The sequence below is a fragment of the Nomascus leucogenys genome, chromosome 12 (assembly GCF_006542625.1).
Source record: "Nomascus leucogenys isolate Asia chromosome 12, Asia_NLE_v1, whole genome shotgun sequence".
Taxonomy (NCBI): domain Eukaryota; kingdom Metazoa; phylum Chordata; class Mammalia; order Primates; family Hylobatidae; genus Nomascus; species Nomascus leucogenys.
Window position 1 is genome coordinate 101,997,400 of NC_044392.1, and position 15,821 is coordinate 102,013,220.

A 15,821-nucleotide genomic window follows, 5' to 3' on the forward strand; every position below is an offset into this window, starting at 1 on the left:
TGGGAGAAAATTTTCACAATCTATCCATCTGACAAAGGGCTAATATCCAGAATCTGCAAAGAACTTAAACAAATTTACAGGAAAAAAACAATCCCATCAAAAGGTGGGCAAAGGATATGAACAGACATTTCTCAAAAGAAGACATTTATGCAGCCAACAAACGTATGAAAAAAGCTCATCATCACTGGTCATTAGAGAAATGCAAATCAAAACCGCAATGAGGTACCATTTCACACCAATTACAATGGCGATCATTAAAAAGTCAGGAAACAGCTGGGTGCAGTGGCTCACACATGTAATCCCAGCACTTTGGGAAGCCAAGGTAGGCAGATCACAAGGTCAGGAGATGGAGACCATTCTGGCTAATACGGTGAAACCCCGTCTCTACTAAAAATACAAAAAATTAGCCAGGCATGGTGGTATGCTCCTGTAGTCCCAGCTACTCAGGAGGCTGAGGCAGGAGAATCGCTTGAACCCAGGAGGCAGAGGTTGCAGTGAGCCGAGATCGCGCCTCTGCACTCCAGCCTGGGTGACAGAGCAAGACTCCATCTCAAAAAAAAAAAAAAAGTCAGGAAACAACAGATGCTGGAGAGGATGTGGAGAAATAGGAACACTTTTATACTGTTGGTGGGAGTGTAAGTTATTTCAACCATTGTGGAAGGCAGTGTGGCAATTTCTCAAGGATCTAGAACCAGAAATACCATTTGATCCAGCAATCCCATTACTGGGTATATACCCAAAGGATTATAAATCATTCCACCAAAAAGACACATGCTCACCTGTGTTTACTGTGGCACTGTTCACACTAGCAAAGACTTGGAACCAACCCAAATGCCCATCAGTGATAGACTGGATAAAGAAAATGTGGCACATATACACCATGGAATACTATTTAGCCATAAAAAAGAATGAGTTCATGTCCTTTGCAGAACATGGATGAAGCTGGAAACCGTCATTCTCAGCAAACTAATGCAGGAACAGAAAACCAAACACCATATGGTCTCACTCATAAGTGGAAGTTGAACAATGAGAATACATGGACACGGGGAGGTGAATATCACACACTGGGGCCTGTCAGAGGGTGGAGTGCTAGGGGAGGGATAGCATTAGTAGAACTATCTAATGTAGATGATGGGTTGATGGGTGCAGCAAACTACCATGGCACGTGTATACCTATGTAACAAACCTGCACGTTCTGCACATGTATCCCAGAACTTAAAGTATAATAAAAAAAAAAGAACACACCATTCAATACAAGATCTTTTCTCCTACCCTCAAAAGGCTCAAGGCTCACAGTCTAATAAGGCAGATAAGTGAGGATATAATTTTAATAGTGCAGAGTGACAACTGTCTTAATATAGTACCTTCAGCTACTTATATAAACTGTTTACACCCCAGTCTTTGAATGCATTCATAGGTGCACTCACAAAATAGGGGATTAAAGGGATTATTAGGGTAAGGTATCAACACTCCAACTCAGCTCTGTGAGATTTCTCCACGCAATATGTTCCTCTTCAATCCAAGATTTCTCTTATAAAGCTCTACTGTTTTTGTTTTCTGCCTGTATAGCCTTGGAGGAAAAAATATTAGGTTTCAGACTCATATCAGCTCGGTTTGAATCCTAGATCTCTAGTTAACAATTAAGTGATCTGAGCAAGTTAATGAATTTGCCTTAGTCTCCCCATCAGCAAAATAGGAGTGAAAATGTTTCACATAAATATTGTGAAGATGTGATTCTTTAATATGCATAAGTACTTAGAATAGTTCTTGGTACATAGTGAAGATGTAATTAATGCTAGTTATTATTTATCCTGTTCTTTTATTACATGCAATTGTAATTTTTATTTTCACCTAATGTCTTAGCTCTGTCACCTTTCTTTTTTATATACTTTCTTTGCTTATTCTTCAGTCATTTTTTAATATTTAACCTCTGTATCTTTTATTTCTCAGTTAAGAGGCTATTCACCGTGAACTTTCTGCTGAAGACTTTTTCTGTATTTTTTCAGTTGCTGTTTGTCTTTAGGCTAAATGTAGGGACTGTCTGCTTCACCGAGTCTGATATTACTCTCTAAATGGTCTGGATCAGTGATACTCTCGAAAAGCTAGTCATAGCTTCAGGGGGCTGGCTGAAGCACGTTCTCTCACCTGGCTGTGCTCTATTTGTCTTGTATGAGGAGAGAGTATCTGGTCTGGAAGGGTTAAGAATATTCGGCTCTTTGTGTCCTTTAATATCTGCCATCTACTGGCCAGTGTTAAAGACTCATAAACGTTTCCAATGGCAAGGAATGATACCTATGATAAAAACATACAGATTTTATGCTTGAGTACCTTCTGTAACTAGATGCTACAGTGATGCAGGTTAAACAATGTAAACTGTTTTTTCTAAAGATATTCGATAAAAATGATCTGCACAAATAGAAAATTTATGACTAAGTTAATGGTGCAGTCTACCTAACCATAGAAGGGGAGTCAGTGCTCAGAGAATGTTATTTAGAAGGAAACAAAGACAACGGAATAAATTAAGAGAAATGTATACATTATTCAGAACCATTCTGAAACTTAAAAAAAGAAAACAGGAAAGACTGCTTAAGCTCTTCAATCCAACAACATTTAATGTTAGTTCTATAAAGCATACATTTATCAAGTACATAATTTATGTCAGGTAATGTTCTATTTCTGTATGTTTATTACCTTATACATTCTCCTCTAAATCACTGTGATGTATTTTCTCTAATTATCCAAATTTTACAGAAGGAAATAGAGGAACATAAAATTTAAGTCATTTGTTCAATGTCAAACAAATAGTAAGCACCAGAGTTTCAAGGCAGCCTAATTCCAAATTCTGTGGCCTTAGATTTCATATTGGATATTTTCATGTTGAATCTTCTTACCATGACTCAATAGCTTAGATCCTTGTGAGCAAGCATCATGTTTAATATACTAAATACAAGATTTAGTGAAAAACAGTATTGGGTTGAGACCCGCTTATGATCGGTGTGGTCTCAGATTTTTCTTCTCTTAGAATTAGGTTAATAATTCCTAATTCATAGCATGACTGTGTGGTACTGCAAGGCACATTACTAAATGAGGTAATGGATATGAAGTATGTAGCACAGTGTTTCACACATATTAAGTATTCAAGAAATATTTCCTGCTCTCCTTTGACATTCCCATCTGTCTTTCTGCAAGCAATACTAGCTTGTCTGAAGTTCTTCTCCTCTTTAATGATACAAATCCTGTCTCTCACCATCTGCAAATATTTAATGAGTTTCAATTATGTAAGTATGTGCTGTAAAAATGACCAACCCATAGTCCCTACCGTTAAGCCCCTAGTAATCTTTATCAGGCCCCTATATGAAACCTACAACTTTAAAAAAGTCTTTCTGAGCCCTCTAGGCCAAATTGCTTCTCTCAACTCCTCCAGAAGTGAATTTGTGTCCCCTTATTTGATACTAAGCAATTTACTTACTTCTTTTGTGATGTCTTTTTGTACATCTATACCCCTGGCTCTCTAAAGAGATTGTAAAGAAGTATGACTCCTGCCTTAAGGGAGCATAATACCTGTAGATGATAGGCATTTGTAAACTTTCTGATGGATAAAATTAAAATGGAGTTTTTGCTGCAGAATTCACTTTGAAAAATTATTTCACTTAATTGTATGTCATTCTTAACTGTGACAAAAAACAAACAACCTTGGTCACCACAGGCTATGCCGCATCCAGCTCGCTTGAGCCTTTCTTGTAGCTTTTGATCTCACTCCATTTTTCTAGATTATTTGAATTTGATGAAAATGCACAAAATCAAAACCTGTCTCTCAATTTTTTTTTTCTAAATAGAGAAATGACTTTGTCTATCATTACCTCCAAAATTACACACATGAAAAACCTAGTTGATGATAGTGCTGCACATTAACAGTATCTTTTTCTCAAACGCACCTTGTACTCTTCCAGGCCAGGTATGTAAATAGGAGGACTCATTTTGTACAGGCTGAAACATGACCCAGGCTCTGTTGTGCCTCCAGAGATGGGAGTGGAAAGTACACAGAGAGGGCTTCTGTATGCTTGGAAGGAAAATTGTATGAATATGTGTGGTGGTAGAGAGGGCAGGAAATTGGATGGGAATTCAGGTCAGCTGAATGTTAAAAATTAGAATATAGAACTATGTTAATATCCAGTTAGGAGAGCAACATTAGCATCAGCATTGCTGCAAAAGCTAGATTTTAATGACCATAAGGTTGACTTATCTGTGACCTACATGTACACCCAGAAATGCACCACTTCTCTGGGACCAAATGAGGCCTTTGAAATGATCCCCAAAGTTCAGTCTGGTCTAAATTGTAGAAGCTCTGTATTTCACAGTATATTTTAAACAAAACACTGCTCCCTTCCTAAAGGATTGGACTTTTAGTTTCTAAATAATAATTTACAGAATTGACATATATTTTCATAAATGGTATCATAATTTCATACTGCACAATTCTTTCCCAACTGGCTTTTTGCACTCGACATTTTATTTTTCAGAATAGTTGATATTGATACACAAGGACCCAGTTAACTCATTTTGTCTGCAGTTGAAATTATATTATACAACCTAACATTTTATAAACACATGGTCAATTAGGATTTGTTCAGATTTTTGGTTTTGGAAACTATATAATCTTTCATGTATTTCCTTGTGCATATGTGAGATTTTCTCTGGTACGGAGATTCCATGGATAAACAATGAAATGGATCATCTGGGAAGTTCTTGAGTATAGATGGCAATTCAGTTTTTTCAGGAGTAGGGCCCATGAATTGATATATTTTGAGAACATCTCAGGTGGTCCTAATGTGCATTCAATATTGAGAACCACTGCTTTAGTCCAGGGCAATGCTTCTCAAACTTTAATGTAGATATCAATTATCTACAGATCTTGTTAAGGTGCAGCTTTTTATTTAGTTAATCTGGGAGCATCTGTATTTGTAAAAAGCTCCCAGGTGATTCAGAACCACACTTTCAAATCTCTACAAAAATTTCATCGCTAAGTATTTCCTCTAGGGCATTCGAATACTTAGAAATGAAATTGTAGCGATATGTGTGTATCTTCAGTTTTGTTTGCTGTTTTCAAATTATTTGCAGATTTATATTGTTTTCAGCAGTGTATGATTTTTCATTTTCTCATCAACTTGGTATTACCTATTTTTTTTTTTTTTTTTTTTTTTTTTTTGAGACGGAGTCTTGCTTTGTCGCCCAGGCTGGAGTGCAGTGGCGCAATCTCGGCTCACTGCAAGCTCCGCCTCCTGGGTTCACGCCATTCTCCTGCCTCAGCCTCTCCAAGTAGCTGGGACTACAGGCGCCCGCCACCACACCTGGCTAACTTTTTTGTATTTTTTAATAGAGATGGGGTTTCACCATGGTCTCGATCTCCTGACCTCATGATCTGCCCGCCTCGGCCTCCCAAAGTGCTGGGATTACAAGCGTGAGCCACCGCGCCCGGCGGTATTACCTATTTTTTAAGTGTCACCAATATTATGAGTTTCAAGTTGTGACATTTTAATTTAAATTTTTCTGCCTAAAAGTGAAGGTACACTTCTTGTCAAGTAATTCAAATAATTGGCCATTACAGTTTCCCCTTTCTAAAATTGTGCATTCATATTCTGTATCCATTTTTATATTAGTAGACCTTTTTTAGCATTTTGACTTGTTGAAATTATTGATATATTCAGAATACTAGTCTTTTGTTTGTTTGTTTAAATTCTCTGGGAATGCTTCCTGCAATGTGGCTCTATTTAAATCAGCTTATGATATCTCACATATTCCAAAGTTTACCTGTTTACATTTAAGATAGTCACATTTACCAATCTTTTTCATCTGGCTTGTGTTTTACGTCTTACTCTTTTTCCAACTTCAATGCTATAAGGTAATTCTATATTATTAAAATGTTTAAAAATTTTCATTTTGATGTTTGGACTTTTAATCTATGTACAATTTATTTATGTACATGACATGAGGTCCAAATTCATTTGCCTTGTTTTTTTTCCCCCATAGAGTAGCCAATTGCCTAGCGCTGTTGATTGAATCTTTCTACACTGATTTGTAATACTCTGCTATCATATTCAAAACCTGTGTGTGTCTGTTCTGTGAGTGCTGTGAGTTTTGTGTGTGCCAGTTTTATTCTAGGCTGTATTTTTTCCCAGAGTTTTATAATTAGCATTGAGAATTTGAAAGGATAAGTTACTCGCTTTTATTTTTCTTCGTTAGGATTGTTCTTGGCTACTCTTGGCCCTTTACTCTTCAATATGAATAATAGGTTGAATTTTTTAATTCTCTAAATAAAATGGAATTTAATGTAATTGTATCACATTTATAGATTTAAGGGGGGAAGAGTTAACATATTTTCTGTAATCCAGTTGAATTATCTTATTAGTTCCAATAGTATGTATCTTCTCTTGAATATTCTACAAAGACAAGTTATCTATTAGCAATGACTTGTTTGCACCTTTGCTTTTAATACTTATCCTTTTAACTGATTTCTAAATCGTATTGAACTGATTAGGAACCCTACTATAATGTGAAATAGAAAAAGTGGGCTTCCTTGCCTTTTTCAGTTTTAATGAAATATGCCTAACATTTCACAATTACACATAATGAGCATTGTGACTTTTGTTGTATCTTTTTAGTCACATTTTGAAAGAAACTATCCCTAGATTGCAACTTTTTGTTATAAATTACAGTATTTTTATATAATGCTTTTTCTGTATCTATTGACATGATTGTATATATATATATATACACACACACAATCCTTAAATCTGTATTGATGTATCAAATTTATAAACTGTTAAATAATTTCCTCATTCCTAGGATAAGAACACTTGCTTAGGCAAAATTTTTATATACATTACTGGATTCACTTGATGAATCCAATGTTGCAATTAAAAATTTTCTGTGTTTATAAGTGAAATTGCTTTTCTTGTACAGTCCTTGCCTATATTTAAAGTCACATTATGTCAGTTTCATGAGATGAATTGACAATATTTTCCTTATTTTTGTTAAGAAATTTTATATCTTGAATCTTCTCTTGAGTAGGCTATATAGCATCGAAATTAGTTCTTTAAATATTGGCAGATATATTTTATAAAACTGTGTAGGTCTGTTATTTGTTTGTTGCTAATAGTACATCCCAGGCTGGGCGTGGTGGCTCATGCTTATAATCCCAGCGCTTTGGGAGGCCGAGGTGGGTGGATCACAAGGTCAGGAGTTCAAGACCAGCCTGGCTAATATTGTGAAACCTCCGTCTCTACTAAAAATACCAAAAAAAAAAAAAAAAAAAATTAGCTGGGTGTGGTGGCGGGCGCCTGTTGTCCCAGCTACTCAGGAGCCCGAGGTAGGAGAATCGCTTGAACGTGGGAGGCGGAGGTTGCAGTGAGCCAAGATCGTGCCACTGTACTCCAGCCTGGGCAACAGAGCGAGACTCTGTCTAAAAAAAAAAAAGAAGAACGTCGTGATCAATTGTTCCTACAGGCAGCCCATATTCTCTAGAGACTAGTTCTGTTCTACTTTGCATTTATGCCATCATCAGTATGTGATTTCCAATTTCTAAGGAAATAGCAAGGAGGATCACTCCTGGGAGGTTTATGTGAGCCAATCCTGGAAAGAGCACACATCACTTCTCCTCACATTCCATTGCTTAAAACTCAATCATAAGTAACTTTATCTGGGAATGATAATTTAGTTGTGTGCCAAGAAGAGGAAAATGAACTTGGTAATCCATTAGCCACCTTGCAACACCTAGAAAGAAATAAGATATTTCTCTACTACAAAAGAAAAGAGTTCTTTTTTCTTCTATAAATTTTGTTTAACGCCCCCTTTCAAAAAGTACCTTACAGTAGCAAGCATACAGTTTAGTTCCTGAAGGTACCATTTGAGTGTTACAGCTTCCAGCCTGATGGAAACAGTTTGATATTAAAATCCTAGCACAGAATTGCCAACTCCCTATCAAAAGCACAATGTTATATATATAAAAAACCTTCTCATCAGCTGGTGACTCTGCTGCCATTTGGTACATTTTATTTTTCAATAAAATAACTGACTAGAAAAAATCAACCATAGTCACTGTTGTTTTTGCAATATGTTGGAAAGGCAGGTGGTCATCCTATCTCTGGAGATTAAAAACAATACGGAGATAAATGTGGGAAAAAAAGAGGAAGTGTGGAAGAAAGTGTGGGTTTAGCTGTTTGGTAAAACAGGATGAGAAGGGCTGTTACGTTACTCATCAACTGAGAAACATATTTCCATCTATTTATACTAACACATCAATCTGGATGCATACACTGTGACTTCTATAATGCAGACAAACTCACAAAAATTTGCTTAGGTATAAACACTTGATAGGATATTCATATCATAGGGGGAGAAACCAATATACAACCAGCCATGGAGTTTTCAAATAGCAAAAAGTAGTCTCTTTTTTCCCTCCCTCAAAGATATTAATCAAATGTTCTTTCCATTCCAAGAATTAAACAAGAACTTATTTGGGCCTGTGAAACTCCAGGCCCTCAGAGGGATCCACTAGCCGTTTACAACATGTTTGTTTGTGTCCATTATTTTAGCAATGTTTTAACTCAAAGTCCTCTATAATTTATTCCATCCTACCATTTTAATCTTGTTTCTACCAAGTTTAGCTGTTAAAGCTGAACTGCCTGATCGGCAAATATGTCCTATATGTTTACATAACTGTTTATTTCCAAATGCTGATCTCACAATTCTCTGTTCATCCTCCCAAGTCCAAATTTGTTCCGTTATTCAAAGCCAAGCTCAAATTGCTTCTCATCAAATCTTTTCTGATTCTCCTCTCCACCTGCCCCTCCTCTACCTACTTCCAATTAAAGTTAGTCATTCCCTCACCTAAAGTACCATGATCTTTTTCTCTGAACCTTTCTTATGACTCTTAGGATGTTCCACTTTATAGTTACTAATGTTTCCATTTTCTCTCTTAACTACATTCTAGACTTTTTGAGGGCAAGACCATGCCTTTGATTCCTCTTCATGGTCTCAGTATGTGATGGGAACACTATGAAATATTCTATTATTTTGAAATATTACAGTATTTATGAAATGAATAACTTTAAATGTATCTTATGTATAGGTAAAGGTTGGTAGGCTGCTGATAAATATTTTAAAAGAAAAGCCATAATTTATAGCATTTGCCAATTTCCATGCTGTAAACAATGCCACTGTGGCCACTTTCAGATTGATATCACTACATACAAAGTTGAGGAGAGATATGCAGTAGCAGACCATTTCTACCATATAGATTCAGTACCTGTAAGTAACCCAAGATAACACACGACAGTAAAATGTAATAAAATATTGAGAAAGTGATACATTTTGAGTTTTTAAAATTTTTGCTTTTAGTATATTTTAACTTTAATATTATTTAATTTTAATAATGAATATGCTTAAAATTCAACTCACAAAATTCCTGAAAATCCAACATTTACTTTCCACAAGTGCACCCGATATTGACATTGTTTGTCAGTGCATACTTTCTATTTAAACAGTTTTGCTTTAAAATACTGTAAGAAAGGGAAAAGCTATATGTGAAATGTAAGACGAAATTCCATTTCTCTCCTCTAATGGGCTTGTTCATTTTATCCACATTTTTGTTTTCTCCCCTTTTATTTTTCTCCTCCTCTTCCCCAGTTGTCTACCAGTCCTATCGCCAGTCCTGAACAACAAATGCTTTTTGTTCATCACTTACCTCCCTCAGATCTCATTTTTCAGTTGCTAATAACCAGGCCCTTTAATGGCATTTTCCTCGAGTTTACTTCCTCATATACAAAGTTATGTAGTGCAGCACATACTCAAAGAACACACAGTTGAAAAATCCTAACAGTGTTATTTGACTCAAGCATCCACTCAGTGTAGTAATCCCATTTCTCATCCTGCTGGTCTTCCATAGTCTCTGGAAACCTTGTGATGACAGGGAGCTTATATTCTCATAAAATAGTTTCCTTTATTGTTAGGATACTTCTTGTTTAGGATACTTTATTATAATCACCTGAAGTCTACCATGTTTTTTTTCTACTAGATCAACTGAGAACAAATTCACAAGCAAATGCAAATATTCTTCTCCTTCCTTGCATTTTTTATGTTTATGTAAACGATCCTGGTTCCGTCATCAGTGTCCTAACGTAGTACTGCATGTATGCACGTTACTATTCTGTCTGACATCTAATGGCAAAATAACATCTGTGTGTCACTAGCACGTTGTAACAACTGAAACTGAACACCTGACCTCTGGTCTAGTTTTATCAGTAAATGTGTCTCCCAGAGATACATCCAAGTTGCTTAAAATTGAGAAAACAAAACAGCCAAATACAGATTCTTATTGAGCACTGCTGACATTCTGCTTCCATATAAACGTGAATCTACCACCAATACAAGTTGTAGTGGAGTAACCAGTTAGGTCTGTGTCAGGCTGTGTGAGCAACTTGTCCACACTACTCTATTTTATTGCTTAAACTGTCAACAATTGTCAAATGGCTCCTGAAATCTATATACACACTCAATATGCTCATAGAATTTTCTTTCTTGGTAAGTAGTTAACCTATTCAAAAGGTAAATTGGGTTATTTTGGCATAGCTAATCCTTGATGTTTATTCCTCTCGACCCTTAAAATCCGAATATTTAGATATAGTTTATACTTTTCCGTCCTTCCACTATAGTAGTAGCTGTGAATAAAAGGTTTTAATGATCGTTAGGTGTATGCAAAAATACAGAATAAATACTTTTACCAGGTAGCATATTTGGATTTTCCACCTTTCAGAAAGAAGAAGGGGTTGGTTTGGCTTATTTTTGGTGGATTTATCAAGTGACGAGGATGAAGTGTTCAAAACAAGAAAGTTCAGCAGGTTGGAGGGGTAGCTCCAGAGCACGAGTGCCCAAGGAAATACACTTTTCAGTCTTAACCACATTTTTTAAGTTTTTAAAAACAGAATCTGATAGCACCAAGAAAACAAAAATAAAAATACACGATATTTTTTATCTGAGATATGAAAATATGTTATACACTTAGTACTTGAGAGAAGCTAAAGCATGTTAGTGTTGCTTATGTAATACCCAAGAGACTAGTTCACTTTCAATATATTAATATTTTAAGTCAAAAGGGAGAAGTGGCAAAGTATTTCTGTTCTTCAGAATGTAGTAATTAATATGAGGGAGAATGACTTTTTAAATGAGTGTGTTAAAGATTAATCTCCAAACAAGGGACATTTAGAACTGACAAAAATATTCCCATTAAACACATTCTGAGCACTTACTGTGTACTAATTATGATCTTATAAATTACTCAGGGATCAATATAAAGTAGTTCTTGCATTCATTTCGCTTCTCCAGAAATATCTACAAAATGAGACATTTGTTTATGTCTTGAAAGTGAATAAAGGAAATAATTTTAGGCGTGACCAGCTAAATAGTTCAATTACAGCCACAAGGATGAATACAGGGTCTGCGAATGGGTCCTCCTCTTGCTCAGCCTTCATACATGTATAACTCGACCTGGAATGCATTTGTCTATTTAGACGGCTACAACATATTCCAAAAAATATCTTTGTATCGCTGTTGCCATCCTTCTATCTTTATTTGAGCTGGGTGAATTTTCCTTGAGGTATACATATTTTATGTATATGTTTCTCATGTAACTTGATATAATTGTATTTTTAATCTATTTTAATGTTTATTTTCTTCCATAATATATAAGCTACTGGAAAACAACTCTTCTATTACATTTTAAATCAATAGCACCTATCTCAGTCCCTAGTGCATAGCAAATGATAAACATTTTCTAACCAAATGAATAATATATAAATCTGTAGGAGAGAGATCTTTTGAGAGTAGCCTTCCTATAATTAGGCTTTCCCTATTATTACCATATCTCAGTATAAACAAAGGCACATAATGATGTTACAAGACACACACACATGTATGTATTCAATACAATACGTATCTAACTGTAGATCTAAGACAATGTATAATATTTAATCCTCTTGCTGGAAATCCAGGCGTTAAAGAGAATTAAGAATATCTGAAAATTTGAGTTTTTGTGATTTATATTTAAATAGAAGTCCCAAAAGCTAGCCCCAGTATAAAACAATTTCTGTCAAGAGACTGCCTTTTTTTCTAATGAATAATTTAAAACACAACTTCTTTTTTTCCATGTGAACTGTCTTATATCTTGGCAGTAGGCATAGCATTTCAATAATTTATATAATTTTGAATATAATATAGTTAATGCCATAAAAGCAATTTCTTTGATATTGAATTATAAGAGAATGCACTTAGACCACTGTGACTAATGATCTAGGAGCCAACACATGGCAAGTTATCTTTTAATCCAATCCAATTTCAGAGAGAACTGGCACATGTAACCATAGGACTCTACTATCTCTTGGCACATGGCTGCATGATAACCTTTGTTTGTAATATTTTTTTAAAAATAAGGATTCTCTTTGAGAAAAGTAGATAAGCTAACATGGACGTTAAAAAGTATAGATGCTAATTATTTTTTGGAAGCAGAATATTAACATGAATCATGGTTTTATCATTAAGTTTCTGGATGAAACCTATTCTCAGAATGTTTTCTAAGGCAAGACGAGGCCTTTCTAAGACAGTTACTCTGTAAATCTAATCATGGTTAGTTTGTGACAGGTGAGATACCACACATTAGTGTGATAATGTACAACTTTTATAAGAAAACAAACAACGTAATGTGAAAATGGATTCCTTGTGTCTTTCAAAGCCGAAATAGTCTGAAGGCCTTGCCAAGACATGAGGCAAAGATGGCAAGATTGTGGCTCTCTAGCTGAATCCAGACCATGCAGAGCTTTCAGCATATGGTGAAGATTTTGTACACACACAAATCTGCAGGCACTCTTTACTTTCATAAACCATGTAGACTTTTATATCAAGAAAATTGTCCAACATGTAATGATGAAGTGTCTTCATGTTTTTCTAATTCCTATAAAGGTGTCATTTGGGTTAGTGCCAGGCTAATTTCACAGATATTTTGAGGAGATTGTAAGGTACAAAAAAATTTAAAATTTCAAGTCTTAAGATCTAGCAAGCCTAGACTTTTCTATTTTTAGGATGGAAATTATCAGTGGTAGCTGCTCTCTTTAGACAGGTGTTCTCTACCTGGCCCCATCAATCACAATATGTATGTATACTTTGTCTTGACTCACATTACTCATGTATGTTCCTTATCCATAACATTAGGTATTTTTGTTTTTAACATAAGTAATCAGGGCCTTGGCCATCATGGGAAGTTTTGTCATCTATTTCTGGAGTCTCTATTTTGTTCCATTGTCTATTTGATAAGTTCCATTGTCTATTTGATAAGTTATCTTTATGATAAGTTGTGAAGTCACATAACGTAAGTTCTCCAATTTTCTTTATTTTTTAAAAAACTGTGCCCAAACATGGTTGCTTTTAACAATTACAATTATTTGTTTTACTCAGAAGACTGCAATTTGTGCAATTTAGATAGGATATTTGAGGCCTCACTGGGATGACTTAGGCAGTCAGGGCGTAGATGAGCCGAAGTGCTTCCCAGGCTTTCTCTCTCTCTGTTTCTGTTATCACAGTCTCTCCATGTGGTGACCACACGTGGTGTGTCCACATATTCTCTCCAGCATGGTAGCCCCAAGGTGGTGACACCACAGTGGGCCAGAGCTCCAAGAGTTAGCGTTCTCAGAGAACAGTACTGGAAACAAATATTTTTTGCTTTGTTTTGTTTTGTTTGGTTTTCCCAGTTTGGAAGTCAAATAGCATTATTTCTTCCACAACTCTACTGTATGAAGCAGCCAAGAGCCTACTCCAATTTAATTTGAGGTGGGGAAGGGGAGAGATCCTATTTTTAGTGGAAAGAGTGTTAAAAATTTGCGGCCATGTTGATAGAACCACCACACGAACCAACTATCACATGTAGAACTTTGCCCTAAGACGGACCCACACTCGCCCCCTCCAAATAAGTCATTAGTCCCTCAGTATATTACTCACAGTAGATGTTCAACAAATACTAACCCTTGCTGTGGGTAACCTTTTTTAGACATGTTTCCCGTAAGGAAGGCAGAAAGCCACAGTGTCCTATTCTGAATACTTATCCAACTACCTTCTTACTCCCTTTCTGAGCACGGTGTTGAAAAGGGATCACTATAAATAGTGTTAAGAAGGGCACACTATTTCCAGCCAAGGCTTCAGCAGCAATTCCCTGGTGAGCTTACTGGATCATATGGAAATTTCTAGGATCTATATAAACATACCAATAAAAAGACAAAAGTAAAATATATCAAACTATTAATAATAATTCTTGTTAAATGGTGGCATTATATTAAATTGAATCATATGAAATTGCCAATATCCATTTGTTTTTAACTAAAGGGCAGTTTTAGATACTGCAACCTAATATGCTACTTTTTTTTCTTCCTTACTGTTTATGTATTTGTCTACATTCTTTTCAGTGAATGTATATTATCTTCATGATTAGAAAAAATAAATATTACTTACAAAGAACAAAGAAACCAGAGTACTTCAAAGAAGGCGTTATTTTTCAAATGGTGCTAAAATGACACATCTCCTCCGCAGATGCATAAAACACCAGAGCAGCTTTTAGATCTAAAAATCTGCTAAAACACATTTTGAGAAACCTGAGTCTAACAAGGAATATGTGTATTGAACCTGAGCAGGCTTACCTTATAAAACCAGGTGTTGCATTATAACTCTGTGACTCCAAGGGTAGACACTGGGTTCTCTCGTGTTTTCGAAAACCCTAAAGCAAGCTTTTAGCTATGGGAAATGTTTGCAAAGACGGCAGCTGGGTTCTAGTTTGACACAGCTGGGCTGTTTCCTCTGGTTTATATGGAAAATAGTTCACTGCCAAGGATGAGGCAAGAAAAAAGTTCACTTGGGCCATTCCACAGGGTATTTGTTGGCACATTTCCAAACGGAGCTGGCCACCAGGTGTATGGGAATAGTATCTACACTGAAAGAAGGTACTTGCTTTCCTCAATATAAATTCCTGGAAGGGGAATCATTGGCTCAATGGAATAGAAATTTTTTAAGTTCTTAAAATATACTGCCAAACTGTTTCCAGGAAAAAAAAAAAACCTCATTATTAATTCTTAATAAAATGTTACCATCACTGAAGGTTTTGAAGTTATATAGTTGGTGCCTTAAGAATTATACTTCACTAGGATACCCACATTAGTGTGTTGTAAGGTATTTCAATTGCGATGTTCTTCCTATCTATTTTGTGACCATTTTCTACTAAGGAGGAGACTGAATTATGCAGGCATTATAAATTCCCTGTGATATACAGCACGACTATAAGTGTGCTCCAGCCTGCTGGCTGCTGCTGCTGTTGCCTGAGGGGGTAGCTGCTATTATGGTCCTGATTTTAAGCAGTGTTTTGTATCTTTGAATTATCCAAGTAAGTGAAACTGAAGCAAGCCTGAGGTACAGCAGGGATTTGAACTCTGGTGTATAAACACTCATGTGCAGAGGCTAGCTATTAATCCTCTCGCCAAAACGAATCAAAAAAATAAAAATCTTTGCAGTCCAAAATATTGAAACTCTTGTGTAACCATGTTGTGTTTTTGTCTTCGAAATAAAATGTTTGTACAGCATGCGAGAAATTTGCCTGCAACCAAAAATGTTAAAATCATTACATAAATGTTAAGCTCTCTAAAACCAGTAGCCTTTTAAAAGTTCGTTTTATCACATTTGATTTTCATGTATACTAAACCTACTTCATGTGTGTTTCATGTGTAAGTGTATGTTCT

At 35.7% G+C, this 15,821-nt stretch overlaps 1 protein-coding gene and 1 long non-coding RNA gene across 3 annotated transcripts in view; both read left to right on the forward strand.

The window, feature by feature from the left end:
• NEGR1 (neuronal growth regulator 1) overlaps positions 1–15,821 on the forward strand; it is a 904,143-nt gene that overhangs the window by 482,825 nt on the left and 405,497 nt on the right. The gene's annotated exons all lie outside the window — the stretch shown is intronic.
• Positions 1,986–6,332, forward strand: LOC101179340. Its single transcript, XR_179171.3, has 2 exons — positions 1,986–2,197; positions 6,028–6,332. It is a non-coding gene; the product is annotated as an uncharacterized LOC101179340 (long non-coding RNA).